Source organism: Pongo abelii, chromosome 1 (genome assembly GCF_028885655.2).
Source record: "Pongo abelii isolate AG06213 chromosome 1, NHGRI_mPonAbe1-v2.0_pri, whole genome shotgun sequence".
Lineage (NCBI taxonomy): Eukaryota > Metazoa > Chordata > Mammalia > Primates > Hominidae > Pongo > Pongo abelii.
In genome coordinates this window covers 11,712,249-11,728,836 of record NC_071985.2, presented here as the reverse complement: position 1 = coordinate 11,728,836, position 16,588 = coordinate 11,712,249, and the positions used below count along the sequence as shown (strand labels likewise).

The following is a 16,588-nucleotide window of genomic DNA, read 5'->3' as shown; positions in this document are numbered from 1 at the left end:
AATATATTTAAAAGATGCTAAATTCAAAGAGTTAAATAATTTAAAATTTTTTGCTGATGGACTTTTCAGAACTTTGGAGTGAAGTCAGTATATGGTATTTCCTAAACCGATTTGACCATAGCAGCCTCTTTTCAGAGCACACCTATGAGGACTATTTCTCTGAGTAACATATCTTTGGTTTTGTTTTAGTTTTTTAAGGAGCCAAAGTCAGCCGGGCACAGTGGCTCATGCCTGTAATCCCAGCCCTTCGGGAGGCGAAGGCCAGTAGATGGCTTGAGCCCAGGAGTTTGAGACCATCCTGGGCTACGTAGTGAGACCGCATGTCAACAAAAATATAAAACTTATCTGGGCATAATGGCGCACACCTGTAGTCCCAGCTACTTGGAGGCTGAGGTGGGAGGATGGATTGAGCCTGGGAGATTGAGGCTCCAGTGAGCTGTGATCACGCCACTGCACTCCAGCCTGGACGACAGAGCAGGACCCTGTCTCAAAAATAATAGTAATAAAAATAAATTTAAAAGGAGCCAGAGTCTTACTATGTTGCCCAGGCTGGCGAGCAATGGCAATTCACAGGCTTGATCATGGCGCACTGCAGCCTCCAACTCCTGGGTTCAAGTGATTCTCTGGCCCAGTCTGGGTATCTAGGACTACAGGAGCTTGCCACTGCATCCAGCCTGAGCACATATTTTGAGAAAAGCTACTGTAGAGTATTTTATATCACCCAGTAAAGGCAAATTTGCTTTTTAGTGATTGTTGCCAGTTGACCTCTTGATTTTGCCCCTTACCTTTGCAGACAGAATAATGGGACTGAAATGGAATAAAGGAAGGAATATAATTTCAAATTTTGATATAGAAAAGTAAACAGAATATTTTTGCAAAGCCGGTAACTTTACTCTTGACCTCTTTCCATCCTTGATGTCCTATAGAACTGGATTTGTTCAAATAGGTCACTTATCCTGATATGTTTTTATATTATGTACAAAACTATAGTCCTTTTTGTTTGTTTCAGTTTCGTTAAGAATAGTAAGGAGTTATTTCCACTGAAATTATTTTACCAGGGACCCGGAACATAAAATTTAAACCGCATTTCAAATTCTAGAATTTGGGCTCAGGTATATATATAGTCATGAGCTGCCTAACAGTGCTTGACTCAATGATGGACTGCATATATGATGCTGGCCATGAGATTATAATGGAGCTGAAAAATTCCTGTCACTTACGACCTCATAGTTGTCATAACATCCTAATGCAACGCACTACCTTTTCTATATTTAGATACCCAAATACTTACCATTGTGTTACAACTGTCTACAGTATTTGGTGAAGTAACATGTACAAGTTTGTAGCCTAGCAGCAATAGGCTATATCGTATACCTTAGATGTGTAGTAGGCTCTATGATCTAGGTTTGTACAAATATACTCTATAATGTTCACATAATGATGAAATCGCCTAAAGACCCATTTCTCAGAGTGTATCCCCATTGTTAAGTGATGTGTAACTCTATATCCTCAAGGATGCAGATTATCATGTAAGTAAACACATTAGGCATAAGATTGAGCTTAGGGTCTTCTAGGAACTTAAAGGAAAAAGCAATACATACACATCAAGTAAATTGAGAACCTAAAGGTTAAAAATGACAAGGTTTGCTTGTAATAAAGAATGTGTAATGAGCGCTGTGTCCTGAGTACATGGATTCAGCATCTCTGATCTTCCTTTGCGCTGTTGACATGAGGCTTGTGTATTTAGTAATTCATAGCAGCTCATTATTTCTTCATCTTTTACAACAGAATGTTTTATTGAAAGGTCAAGGTCTAACATAATTTAAATTTGCAGTGCATTCCCTATTATTTTAGCAATTGACAGCTAAGCCAGCTATAGCAGAGAGTAAATTCTGGACTGTAGAAATCTCTGTATTTGCATTTAGCATGTTGTGCCTTTGACTATTACATGTAATCCAGTGTCATACCTACCAGCTGCTGGTGGCTGGTTCGGTTAATCTTCAGACTGCACGTACTGTGGTTTTATTCTCTCTGATGAATGTAAATCACCCTCTTCACAAGCAAATGCTTAACATTTCTTTGTTGATTTTCTTATAGCTAGTTTATATGGTTTTATGATGGGCTGATTTTTATTTATTTATTTACAAATTGAATTAGGGGAAAACATCTATACTTCTCTAAGATTCATACCATGCCCAATTCCAGGGGTTTAGAGAAAGTACAGTACTTTCTTCCTATATTTCCTTTATTCACTTATTTAATTGGCAGGCCCCAGAGCAGCACAGGTAAGAACACAAACTCTGGAGTTGGGTTGTCTGGGCTTAAGGGCTTGGTCCACCAAGGAAATGTTGCTGGAGTCACTCAACTCCTCTGAACCCTAGGTTTTTTTCTCCTTAGTAGAATGAGGATCATAATGTATTTGCTTCATGGAATTATTATAGGGACTAACTAATAGGATATTGATAAAGGCTTTAACACCATACGTCTGAGAGGGAGCATAGTCTAGGTTTTTTGTTTGTTTAATAAATATATCATAGGAGGGATGAACAGCTTCATTTGTTTACATCTTTAGAAGTTCCAAATAACAAATAAGCAAGAAATTATTCCAGAATATCCCTTATTTTGGGTTGAGGAGTGATTTAATGAAATATGAATTTTGGGTGCTGTTTCTGTGATTTTTTTTCTTATGTAAATTGTTGACAGTGACAACTTAGTTTAGACTTCTATCGTCATCTGTGTATCGTACAGTACTGCAAAATTGTGACACTCTCAGAACAGCACAGCTTGGCAGATCATGCCTGCCAGATGACCCTCAAATGTGACCAGTATTACCAAAGGTTCAGTTTCTGGTTTAGTTTTTACTATTTTCCAAATTCCAGATCTTAATTTCTGAACAAACAGCTCACATTTTAGAAATAATCGATATAAGGATTTTTAATCAACATATAATACACATTCACAGAATTTATTTCTTTGGAAGTTAACAAAAATATAGTGACACTACAATGATATTTTTCCTCCTAGCCAAGTATTTTTCCTGAAAATTATTTTTAGATGATGTAGTGTGCTTGTGTACGTATGTGGTGAAGGGCGGGAGGAATAGTAGGGACCCAGGACAAACGGATGGAGAGGAAAGCAGTATGGAAGGGAGACAAATAACTGATAAGGGGAGAGGTGGAATTTTTGTCCAAGAGAGCAAGTTAGTTTCTCATACCTCTTTGCCTCCTCCTCCTCCCCCTCCCTCCCTTCCCTCCATCACCCACCCCTTCCCTTCCCTTCCCCTCCCTTTTTTTCTCTTCTTTCCTTCCCTCCCCTCCTTCTCCTTCTTCTCTTCCTCCTTATTCTCTTCCTCCTTCTTTCTCCTCCTCCTCCTTCTCCGTCTCCTCCTTCTCCCTCTTCTCCTCCTCCTTCTTCTCCTTCTTCTCCTCCTCCCTCTTCTCCTCATCCCTCTTCTCCTCCCTCTTCTCTTTCTCCCTCTTCTCCTTCTCCCTCTTCTTCTCCCTATTCTCCTTCTCCTTGTTCTCCTTCCCCTTCTTCCTCTTCTTCTCCTCCTGCTTCCTCTTCTCCTTCCCCTACTTCCTCTTCTCCTCCTTCTGCCTCTTCTCTTCCTCCCTCTTCTCCTCCTACCTCTTCTTCTCTTCTCTCTTCTTTTCCTTCCTCTTCTCCTCCTCCCTCTTCTCCTTCTTCCTCTTCTCCTCACTCTTCTTCTTGCTCTTCTTCTTCTCCTCCCTCTTCTTTTTCCTCTTCTTCTTCTCTTTATCTTTCTCCTTCTCCTTTTTCTATCTCTTCCTCCTCCTCCTCCTCTTCTTTTTTCTTTTTGGTTTCTTGCTGGCAACAACCTTCCCAACTTACTTACTTACTTATTTATTTGTTTGTTTGAAGGAGTCTCGCTCTGTTGCCTAGGCTGGAGTGCAGTTGCGCGATCTCAGCTCACTGCAACCTCTGCCTCCCAGGTTCAAGTGATTCTCCTGCCTCAGGCTCCCGAGTAGCTGGGATTACAGGTGCTTGCCACCACCTCTGGTTAATTTTTCTTTCGTATTTTTTTTTTTGTAGAGATGGGGTTTCGCCATCTTGGCCAGGCTGGTCTCAAACCCCTGGCCTCAGGTGATCCACCCACCTCAGCCTCTCAGAATGCTGGGATTACAGGTGTGAGCCGCTGTGCCTGGCCAGTCTTCTGAAGTTCTAAATGTTGTGAATCTTTATGTTCAGTCCTGGGCCATTTCTTTTCAGTGTGCAAACTCTCTGAAGGTATTCTCACCACTCCATGACTTAATTACCACACAGGTGCTGATACCTCCCCAAATGTCCATCTCTACCCTAGACATCTGCTCTGAGTGACAGAATTGTATGTCCTATCATTCCATTGACATTTTCCCCTGGATGCATCAGAAGTGACCTAGATCTATATAGCTTTATGTCCCCTGTATTTGCATTTAGGATGTTGAGTCTTTCAACATGCGTGGCTATTCATCCTGCTACACATGCCAGGAACCTGGGCATCACCTTTGACTCTTCCCTTTGTTTCATTCCTACTTCTAGCCCATCATCAGGTCCCCCCAAGTATACATCACTCTTCCTCCATCCTCCCTTTCCACAGCAGTCAATCTGGTCCAAGCCACCATCATCTGTCACCCAGACTACCATAGCCATCTCCTAACTGGTCCTCCCACTTGCCCTCTTTATTCTGCACACAGCAGCCTGAGTTCATACACACACGTGCATTCATTCATATTTTGCTTAAAACTGTTCAATGGCTTCCCATGGAACTTGGAGTCTGATATCTTCACAAGTGTGTGCAGGGCCCAGACAATCAGACACCTCCTGTTTGTCATCATGCCTTGCACCACTCTTTGCCTTGTTCCGTATGTTCCAGCCCTCATGGTCTCTTCCTGATAAAGAGTTAAACTTTTTCCTGCCTCACCTATTCTGTTCCCTTTGCCTGGAAAAATTCTTTATTTCACCCTTAAAGGAGTTCCTCCCTACTCATCCCTCAGGCCTTCATTTAAATATCACTTCCTTGATAAGAATTTCCTCACCACTTCCTTCACTTCGTTTATAACACCCGATAGTGTGTTTATAACTCTTACCACAATTTGTAATATCACTTTCTGAGGTTATTTAATATTTGCCTTTCCTTCTAGACCAGAGGTGTCCAATCTTTTGGCTTCCCTGGGCCACATTGGAAGAAGAATTGTCTTGGGCCACACACAAAATACACTAACACTAATGATAGCTGAGGAACTAAACCAGAAATCGCAAAAAGATCTCATAATGTTTTAGGAAAGTTTATGAATTTGTGTTGGGCCACATTCAAAGCCATCCTGGGCTGTGGGCTGGAAAAGCTTGTTCTAGACTGTAAGCTCCATGAAGCCAGGAACTATAATTAAAAAAAAAAAAAAAAAAAAAAAAGCTTTATTTTTTAGAGCAGATTTAGGATCTCAGCAAAGTTAAAAGGAAGATACAGAGACTTTTCATATGCCCCCTGTTTCCACAGGCAGATGCCCTCAACAGAGTGGTACATTTATAACAATTGATGAACCTACATTGACACATCGTTATCACCTGAAGCCCACAGCATGATTTTTTTTTAAATTCACAGTCATGTACCTAGTCCTAAAAAGGTATCCAGCGCATAACATTCTCAGATGCCAATTTGCTTAGATATTGCAAATGTACCTCAAACTTTGTGACTTTTTTATACCTTCAGATCTCAGGCTTCTTTCAGTTTCCTTCTCTTGTTTTGTTAAGTGCCCCTCAGAACACAACTCAGATATCTGGGAGTCATCCTGGACACATCCCTTCCCTTCACCCATGGCCTTCTACTTATATTTTAATCCATCGACTTCTCTATTTTCTTCCATTACTAATGTTACTATCACCACATCATCAACTCCAACATGATTGCCAGCCTATACTAACCTAGTCTAAGCTACCATTATTTCCCACCTGAAATTGTAATATCCTCCCAACAGATCCAATTCAAATACACCCTAGATACTCTCTTTTCTATTCTTTTTTTTTTTTTTTGGCCTATTTAAAAATTGTACAAATTTACAGGGTACATGTGCAATTTTGTTACATGCACGAAGTAACAAAAGTCAGGACTTTGAGGGTATCCATCGCCCAGTTAATGTATATTGCACCCATTAAGTAATTTCTCATCATCTACTCCCTTCCAATCCCCTCACTCTTCCAAGTCTCCATTAACTGTCATTCCACTCTCTATGTCCATGTGTGCACATTTTTTTAACACCTACTTATGAATGAGAACATGAGTATTTGCCTTTCTGGGTCTAGCTTATTTCAGTTAAAATAATGACCCCAATTCTAATCATGTTGCTACAAAATACATGATTTCATTCTTCTTTACTGCTGAATAATAGTCCATTACGTATATATGCCACATTTTCTTTATCCATTCATCCACTGATGGACACTTAGGTTCCTTCCATTTCTTTGGTGATGTGAACAGTGCCGCAATAAACATACAAGTGCAGGTGTCTTTTTGATATATCGATTTCTTTTCTTTTGGGTAGATATCCAATAGTAGGATTGCTGGATCGAATGGTAGTTTTATTTTTAGTTCATTGATAAGTTTCTATACTATTTTTTCATAAAGGCTGTACTAATTTACATTCCCACCAACAGTGCATAAGAGTCCCCTTTTCTCTGCATCCTCACCAACATCTGTTTTTTTTTTGTTTGTTTGTTTGCATTTTTAATAATTGCCATTCTGACTGTTGTAGGATGATATCTCATCTGGGTTTTAGTTTGCATTTCTCTGATGATTAGTGATGTTCAGCATTTTCTCATATGCCTGTTAGCCATTTGTATGTCTTATTTTGAAAAATGTCTATTCGTGTCCTTTGCCCACTTTTTAATGAGACTATTTGATGCTTTTCTTGTTGTTGAATTGTTTGTTTCTTGCATATTCTGGATGAATGAGTAGTTTGATGTCAGATGAATTGTTTGCAAATATTTTCTTGCATTCTGCAGGTTGTCTCTTCACTCTGTTGATTCTTTCTCTCACTGTGCAGAAACTTATTAGTTTAAATAGGTCTTGTTTGTCTATTTTTGTTTTTGTTGCCTGGGTTTTTGAGGTCTTAGTCATAAGTTCTTTGCCTAGACCAATGTTCAGAAGAGTTTTCCCTAGATTTTCTTCTAGTATTTTTATAATTTTGAGTCTTTTGTTTAAGTCTTAACCCATCTTGAGTTGATTTTTGTACGTGGTGAGAGATAGGGAACCAGTTTTACTCTTCTGTAAGTGGCCATCCAGTTTTCCCAGCAACATTTATTGAAGAGTGTATCCCTTCTCCAATGCATGCTCTTGTTGGCTTTGTGAAAGCCAACAAATATGGCTGTAAATATGTAGCTTTATTTCTGGGTTCTCTATTCTGTTCCATTGATCTATTTGTTTGTTTTTATACCAGTACCATGCTGTGTTGGTTACTATAGCCTTAGAATTTGAAGTCAGGTAATATGATGCCTCCTTTTATTTCCCCCTCAGGATTGCTTTGGCTATTTGGACTCTTTCTTGTTCCGTTTGAATTTTAGGATTGTTTTTCCCTAATTCTGTGAAAAATGACATTGGTATTTTGATATGAGTTGCATTGAATTTATGGATTGGTTTGGACAATATCATCATTTTAACAATACTAATTCTTCAGATTCTTGATCATGGGCTGTTTTTCTGTTTGTTTGCATCATCTATAATTTCTTTCATCATTGTTTTATAGTTTGTCTTGTACAGATCTTTCACCTCCTTGGTTAAATATATTTTAATTAGGTATTTTAGGTATTTCGATGAGGTATTTTAATTTTTATGTGGATATTGTAAATAGGATTGCCTCCTTGATTTGTTTCTTAGTTAGATTGTTACTGGTCTTTAGATATGCTACCAATTTTTGTACATTGATTTTTACATGCTGCAACTTTATTGAATTCCATTTATCAAATAAGAGTTTTTTGTGGTGTCTTTAGGTTTTTCTTGACATAAGATCAAATTGTCAGCAAACAAGGATAATTAGACTTCATTTTTTCCAGTTTAGATGCCATTTATTTCTTTCCATTGCCTAACTGCTCTGACTAGGCCTTCCAGAATAGGAGTGGTAAAAGTAAGTATCCTTGTTTTGTTCCAGTTCTTAGAGGGAAAGTTTTCAACTTTCCCCATTCAGCATAATGTTAGCTGTGGGATTGTTGTATATGGCCTTTATTATTTTGAGGTATGCTCTTTCTATCCCTTGTTTATTAAGAGTTCTTATTATGAAGCGATGCTGAATTTTATCAAATGCTTTTTCTGCACCTATTGAGATGCTCATATGGTATTTGTTGTTGGTTCTGTTTTTGCGATGTATCACATTTATTGATTTGCAGATGTTGAACCATCCTTGTGTCCCTGATATAAAACCCACTTAATTCCTGAAAACATACAGCCTCCCTCCCAAGACTGAACCAGGAAGAAATTGAAAACCTGAACAGAGCAATAACAAATAGTAAGACTGAATCAGTGGCCAGGTGCGGTGGCTCATGCCTGTAATCCCAGCACTTTGGGAGGCTGAGGTGGGTGGATCACTTAAGGTCAGGAGTTCCAGACCAGCCTGGCCAACATGGTGAAACCCCAACTTTATTAAAAATACAAAAATTAGCTGGGTGTGATGGTGCACACCAGTAATCCCAGCTACTCAAGGAGGCTGAGGCAGGAGAATTGCTTTAACCTGGGAGACAGAGTTTGCGATAAGCTGGGATTGTGCCACTGCACTCTAGCCTAGGCGACAGAGTGAGACTCTGTCTCCAAAAAAATAAAAAGATTGAATCAGTAATAAAAAGTGTCCCAACGATGAAAAGCCCAGGATCAGATGGATTTACAGATGAATTATACCTAACATACATAGAACTAATATCAATCCTCCTGAAACTGTTTCAAAAAAATCAAGGAGCAGGAAATTCTCCCTAACCGCTCTATGAAGCCAGTATCACCCTGGTACCAAAACCAGACAAAGACACAACAAAAAAAGAAAAGTACAGACCAATATCCCTGATTAACATAGACACAACAGTCCTCAACAAAAATGCTAGCAAACAGAATGCAATAGCACCTCTATCTATTCTGTACTTTGTAGCCAGTGTGTTCATTTCAAACATTAAGGTGACCATGTCAATCTTTCTATTTAAAATCCCTTAATGGGGCCGGGCACGGTGGGTCACCTGATGTCAGGTGAGCCTGTAATCTCAGCACTTTGGGAGGCCAAGGCAGGTGGATCATCTGAGGTCAGGAGTTCAAGACCAGCCTGGCCAACATGGTGAAACCCTGTCTCTACTAAAATTATAAAAATTAGCCAGGTGTCATGGCAGGTGCCTGTAATCCCAACTGCTGGGAGGCTGAGGCAGGAGAATTGCTTGAACCCAGGAGGCAGAGGTTGCAGCGAGCCGAGATCATGCTGCTGCACTCCAGCCTGGGTGACAGAGCGAGACTCCATCTCAAAAAAAAAAAAAAAAAAAAAATTAAATACATAAAAAAATAAAATAAAATCCCTTAACGGCTTTTGATTGCTTTTAAGTTAAATATGGTGCTTTAATTTGCCAAAGTATCCCAAAATCTGGGGCCTCGCCTCTCACCAGCCTCATTATAAGTGAGGCTGCCCTTGTACTCTTGCTTGCAGTCACACTGACCTTTGTGTGGCTTGCCTGTCCGCACATTCCATTCCACCACAAGATCTTCCACACGTACTCTTCTTGGAATGCTCTTTTTTTTTTTTTTAATTATACGTTAAGTTTTAGGGTACATGTGCACAATGTGCAGGTTAGTTACATATGTATACATGTGCCATGTTGGTGTGCTGCACCCATTAACTCGTCATTTAACATTAGGTATATCTCCTAATGCTATCCCTCCCCCTCCCCCCACCGCACAACAGGCCCCGGTGTGTGATGTGGAATGCTGTTTTCTATGCCTGGCTCTCATCCTTTGGATCAGGGCTGTCCAATCTTCTGGCTTCCCTGGGCCATAGCGGAAGAAGAATTGTCTTGGGCCACACATACAATACACTATAATACTAACAATAGCCGATGAGCTAAATTTTAAAAATCACACAAAAAAATCTCATAATATTTTAAGAAAGTTTATGAATTTGTGTTGGGCCACATTCAAAGAGCTGTCCTAGGCCGCATGTAGCCCGCACGCCATGGGTTGGACAAGCTTGCCAGATCTAAGGTCAGGTTCACTTCTTTCCAACATGTTGTCTGAGTTCCTTGACTCAACAATTTTACTTCTATAGGTACTCATCCTTTCTGTACTCCCAGTATAGAAGCTTTCCCTGTGTGTGGGAATTACATGGTTGCCTCTGTACTCCACCAGACCATATGTTTCATGAGAGCAGGCATCTCACTTGGTTTTCATTACCATTTTTCAGATCTTACATAGAGCTCAGTAAATATTCATCAAATGAATGAATTAATAAATAAATGATAAATCTCAGTCAGTAACTGGGTTTTTACATACCAAATGCCTATCTACAGGGTGCCTCACATTTGCTTCCTAACAGTCTGTTTACTTTTCTGCAGCTATGTAGTTTAAGTACTAAAATGCTACATTACCGATCCCTGCTGCTTAATCTAGTAGTAAATATTTACTGAATGCGTGTAAGGCCAAGAACTCACTCCCACCTAATCCTTTCTTGCTTCCCTTATTTTGTGCTTTTCTAGCCTTTCTATCAGCTTTGCAGTTCCAACTTATAGTGTGCTCTTTCTCTCACCACCCTTCAGCAGACTTAAAAAAAAAATGAGTTAAACAATGTTAAATCATCAAATAAAGTGGTTTAATGAAGGTGATACAGAAACCAAACACTTCCTTCAAACAAAGAACTTGATATGGTTGTAGTGTTAATAAATATATTTCAAATATAATCCATTGCTCCCATTTTAAAACCTCCTCAGATTAGGCAAAGAGTACTTAGATATAATATCCAAAACATGACCTATTAAAAAAAACAGTCCATCCATTGGAGTTAATTAAAAGTAAAACTTTCTGTGCTTCAAAAGAAGCCATTAAGAGAATGAACAGACAGGCCACCAGCTGGGAGAGAATGTTTGTGAATCAAGCACAACTGTATTAATAGGATTTGTAGTAAATCATACCAATCCTAACAAAGGACTTGTATCCAGAATATATATAGAAATCTTATAACTCAATAATAAGAATACACAAAACCTGATTTAAAAATTGGCAAAACAGCTGGGCATGGTGGCTCACACCTATAATCCCAGCACTTTGGGAGGCTGAGTTGGGTGGATCACTTGAGGTCTGAAGTCAGCCTGGCCGACATGGTAAAACTCCATCTCTACTAAAAATACAAAAAAATTAGCTGCGCATAGTGGCGGGCGCCTGGAATCCCAGCTACTCGGGAGACTGAGGCAGGAGAATTGCTTGAACCTGGGAGGAAGTGGTTGCTGTGAGCTGAGATCGTGCCACTGCACTCCTGCCTGGGTGGCAGAGCAAGATTCCATCTCAAAAAAAAAAAAAAAAAAGGCAAAAATTGGCAAAATACTTTACCAAAGAAGATACACAGATGGCTAATAAAGTGCAATCAGGGATGTTACACATCATCAGTCAGAAAAATACAAATGAAAACCATAATAAGATACTACCTCACACACAATAAAATGGCTATAATTTTTAGACAGACATACCAAGTGTTGGTGAAGCTATAGGAAAACTGAAACCCACATGTATTACTGCAGGCAACGTAAAATGGTGCCACCACTTTGGAAAATAGTTTGGAAGTTTCTTAAAGAGTTAAACATAAACTTACCATAGCCTAGCAATTCTAATCCTATGTATCTACCCAAGAGAAATAAAAGCTTATGTCCCTGCAAAGATTTACACATAAATGTTCACAGAAGCATTATTCATAAGCGCCAAAAACTGGAAACTGTGCAGACGTTCATCAACTAAGGAATAGATAAAATGTGATCCAGTATTACAATGGCATATTATTCAGCGATAAAAGGGAACAAACTACTGCCACATACTCCAACATGGATCAACCTGAAAAACTTTATGCCAGGTCAAAGGAGCCAAACACAGAAGACTCCATATTGTATAATTCTATTCCTATGAAATGCCTGAAACAGGCATATTGATAGAGACATAAAATAGCTTAGGAGCTGTCTGGAGGTGGGAGTGAGAAACGCCTGCAGCAGGCATGGGGGACCTCACGGGCTCGTGGAAATGGTGCAAAGCTAGATTGTGCTGATAGTCATGCAACTCTATAAATTTAATAAAAATGAAAATAATCAGCCTCTAAAAAGTGCATTTTCTACCTGATGACTTCTAACTTTGCTATTCTGCAGAATAACCTTTAGCAGCTCCTAGTCCATTCACATAAGTGTAATTCCCTCAGCATAGCATATGAGGCCCTCACTTAATGTCTTAATCAGGGTTCTTGAGATAAACAACCAACAGGGTGTATGTCTGTGTGTGTGTTTGTGTGTGTATACACACAGACACATATATATATATATATATACACACACACACAGATATATATAGAGAGAGAGATTCCTTAAAGAATTGGCAGGGTGCTGGCAAAATTCTGTTTTGCTCAGGTCAGTCTCTTTTTTCTGTTGAGAACTTTCACTGATTAGTTGAGGCCCAGTCACATTATGGAAGGTAGTCTGATTTACTTAAAGTGCACTATACTTTTTAGAAAAGTTTAGTATTTAATTTTAGAATCAGAGGGTACATATGCATGTTTGTAACATAGGTATATTGCTGTGTACACAGATACATAGGAATTTACCTATGTACATTGTTACATAGGTATAATGGTGGGAATTTGGGTTCTAATGAACCCATTACCTAAATAGTGAACATTGTACTTGACAGGTAATTTTTCAACACGAGTAACCCTCCTGCTCTCCTTGCTTTGAAGTCCCTACTATCTATTATTCCCATCTTTATATCTGTGTGTATCCACTTTGCTTGGCCCCTACTTATAAGTGAGAGTATGAAGTATTTAATTTTCTTTTAAATGATGAGGATAATGGCCTCCAACTTTATCCATGTTGCTGCAAGAAGGACATGATTTCATTCTTTTTTGTGGCTGTATAGTTTTCCATGGTGTATATGTACCATATTTTCTTTTCGCAGTCAACAGTTGACAGACACTTAAGTTGATTCCATGACTTTGCTATTGTAAATAGTGCTGCAATGAACATGTGAGTGCAGGTGTTTTGTTTTTTTTTTTGACAGAGTCTTGCTCTGTTGCCTAGGTTGGAGTGCAGTGGCATGATCTCAGCTGACTGAAACTTCTGCTTCCCAGGTTCAAGCAATTCTCCTGCCACAGCCTCCCAAGTAGCTGGGATTACAGGTGTCCACCACCACGCCCAGCTAATGTTTGTAGTTTTAGTACAGACGGGGTTTCACCATGTTGGCCAGGCTGGTCTCAAACGCCTGTGCTGATAATGATTTCTTGGACAGATGCGGTGGCTCACACCTGTAATCCCAGCACTGTGGAAGGCCAAGGCGGGTAAATCACCTGAGGTCAGGAGTTTGAGACCAGCCTGACCAACATGGTGAAAACCCAGCTCTACTAAAAATACAAAAATTAGCTGGGCATGGTGGTGAGCACCTGTAATCTTAGCTACTTTGGAGACTGGGGCAGGAGAATCACTTGAACCTGGGAGGCGGAGGATGCAGTGAGCCGAGATTGCACCATTGCACTCCAGCCTGGGTGACAAGAGCAAAACTCCTTCTCAAAAAATAATAATAATAATAATAAATATAATGATTTCTTTTCCTTTGGGTAGGTATCCAGTTGTGGGATTGCGGGGCTGAATGGTAGTTCTATTTTTAGTTTTTGGAGAAATATTCATGCTGTTTCCCAAAGAGGTTGAACTAATTTATGTTCCTACTAACAGTGTATAAGCCACATCCTCACCCACATCTTTTATTTTTTGACTTTTTAATAATAACCATTCTGACTGGTGTGAGATGGTATCTCATTGTGGTTTTAGTTTACATTTTTCTGATGATTAGTAACTCAGAGCATTTTTTAATGTGTTTATTTGGCTGCTTGTATTTCCTCTTTTGAGAAATGTCTGTTTATATTCTTTTTTCTTTTCTTTTCTTTTTTTTTTTTCAGGACCAGAGTCTCACTCTGTAGCCCAGGCTGGAGTGTGGTGGTGGATCATAGCTCACTGCAGCCTTGATTTCCCAGACTCAGGCAAAATTTCTGTCTCAGTCTTTAGAGTAGCTGGGGCCACAGATGTGTGCCACCATGCCTGATTAAACTTTGAATTATGTGTGGAGACAGAGTCTCCCTATGTTACCCAGACTGGTCTTGAACTCCTGGGCTCAAGCAGTCCTCCCGCCTCGGCCTCCCAAAGTACTGGAATTATATAGGCATTAACCACCATGCCTGACCCTTTGGCCAGTTTTTAATACAGTTGTTTGTTTTTTTCCTGTTGAGTTGTTTAAGTTCTGTGTGGATTCTGGATATTAGTCCTTTGTTGGGGGCATAATTTGAAGATACTTTCTTCCATTCTGTAGATTGTCTATTTACTCTGTAGATTATTTTGCTGTGCAGATGCTTTTTAGTTTAATTAAGTCCCATTTGTCTATTTTTGTTTTTGATGCATTTGCTTTTGGGATCTTTATCATAAACTCTACCTAGGCCAGTGTCCAGAAGAGTTTTTTCTAGGTTTTCTTCAAGGTCTTACATTTATATCTTTAATCCATCTTGAGTTAATTTTTGTACATGGTGAGAGATAGAGGTGCAATTTCACTCTTCCGCATATGGCTAGCCATTTTTTCCAGCACCATTTATTGAAAAGGTTGTCATTTCTCCAGTGTTTATTTTTGTTAACTTTGTCAAAGATCAGTTGATTGTAGGTATGTGGCTTTATTTTTGGGTTCTGTATTCCATTCCATTGATCTATGTGTCTAATTTCGTACCATTACCATGCTGTTATAGTTACTATATCCTTATATATAAGTCAGGCAATGTGATGCCTCTGGATTTGTTCATTTTGCTTAGGATTGCCTTGGCTATTCGGGCCCTTTTTTGGTTCCATGTGAACTCAAAGTGTAGCAATTTAAATGTTAATCTCACCAAAAAACAGCTTCACAGAAACATCTGGAATAATGTTTGACTAAATATGTTGGCACTATGCCCCAGCCACGTTGATACATAAAATTAGCCATCACACATAATGAGAAATATTTATGAAGCATATAGTGCACCCCAAACTTACCCCAGTATTTCTTTTTACCCTTAACCTATAGTACATGGTCAGATCTTAATACTCCAGTCAACTCTTCTCTTTCCCTCCCACACAGACCCACGATCTCCTGCTTCTGTTGTCTGTCTTGTTCACCTACCTGAAATATTTGCTTCCTCATCTCTTTATCCTTTATTCCCACATATCTTCATCTTTGAAATTTTTAATGATCCTTCTTGGAATATCTTAAAGATACTTCTAAAACATGTAACTTTTTAAAACTTGGAACCCTACTTGGTTTTATTATAATTCTTCAGTCATCATCTTTTCTCCTACCAGACTGTAAACACTGTCAAGAGAAACATGTGCAGTAGTACTCCTGAAAACATCAATGGAAAACTTTGGAAATAAACAATGTATAAGTTTTAGATTACATGCCATTTTGAGCAGTGTGATGAAATCTCACGCCCTGCTACTTTGTCCTGCCCAGGATGCGAATCATCCCTTTGTCCCCCTGGCCCACGCTGTATAGGCTGCCTACCTGTTAGTCACTTAGCAACTATCTTGGTTATCAGATTGATTGTCATGACACTGTAGTGCTTTTGTTCAAGTAACCCTTATTTTACTTAATAATGGCCCCAAAGCACAAAATTAAAGATGCTGGCAATTTGAATATGTCAAAGAGAAGCCATAAAGTGCTTCTTTTAAGTGAAAAGGTGAATATTCTCGACTTAATAAGGGAAGAAACTTACTGTATACTGAAGTTGCTAAGATCTATAAAAACAATTCTACTGTCTGTGAAATTGTGAGCAGTATATTGTTATAATAGTTCTATTTTCTATTAGTTACTAGTTTTAATCCCTTACTGTGTCTAATTTATATGTTAAATTTTAGTATGTTTCATAGTATGTATGGATAGGAAAAAATGTAGGGTTTGGTACTATCTGTGGGGTTCAGGCATCCACTGGGGGTCCTGGAACATATCAGCCATGGATAAGTGAGGACTACTGTACTACAGAGTACCTTAGATATGGTGGTAACTCAATAAATATTTATGGACTTATATATTTATGCACATGTGGTCTATTATGTTCACTGTCCATGTGAGTTGAATTCATACTTTTCTAGGTAGTTTGCATTGGGAAGAAGATTATGAGGCTGAATTAATTAGTTACGAGAAGATTATAGTATTGATGGCATAAAACACTGGCTCTCTCTTAGAAACCCTTAAGGATGAATTAACTAATTACATTTTCTATGGCTCAGGCTTACTTTTGATGTCAGTATACCATGTTACTTTGTCTCTCAGTCTGGACTCACATTAACTACATTCCTGGCATGTCACACTGAGGTACTAATTTGCAGTGAT

The 16,588-nt window shown here is 39.0% G+C and overlaps 1 protein-coding gene across 1 annotated transcript in view; it reads left to right on the top strand.

Annotated features, from left to right (window-relative positions):
- The window catches only part of RYR2 (ryanodine receptor 2), a 786,704-nt gene that overhangs the window by 462,135 nt on the left and 307,981 nt on the right, over positions 1–16,588 (top strand). The window lies entirely within an intron of this gene.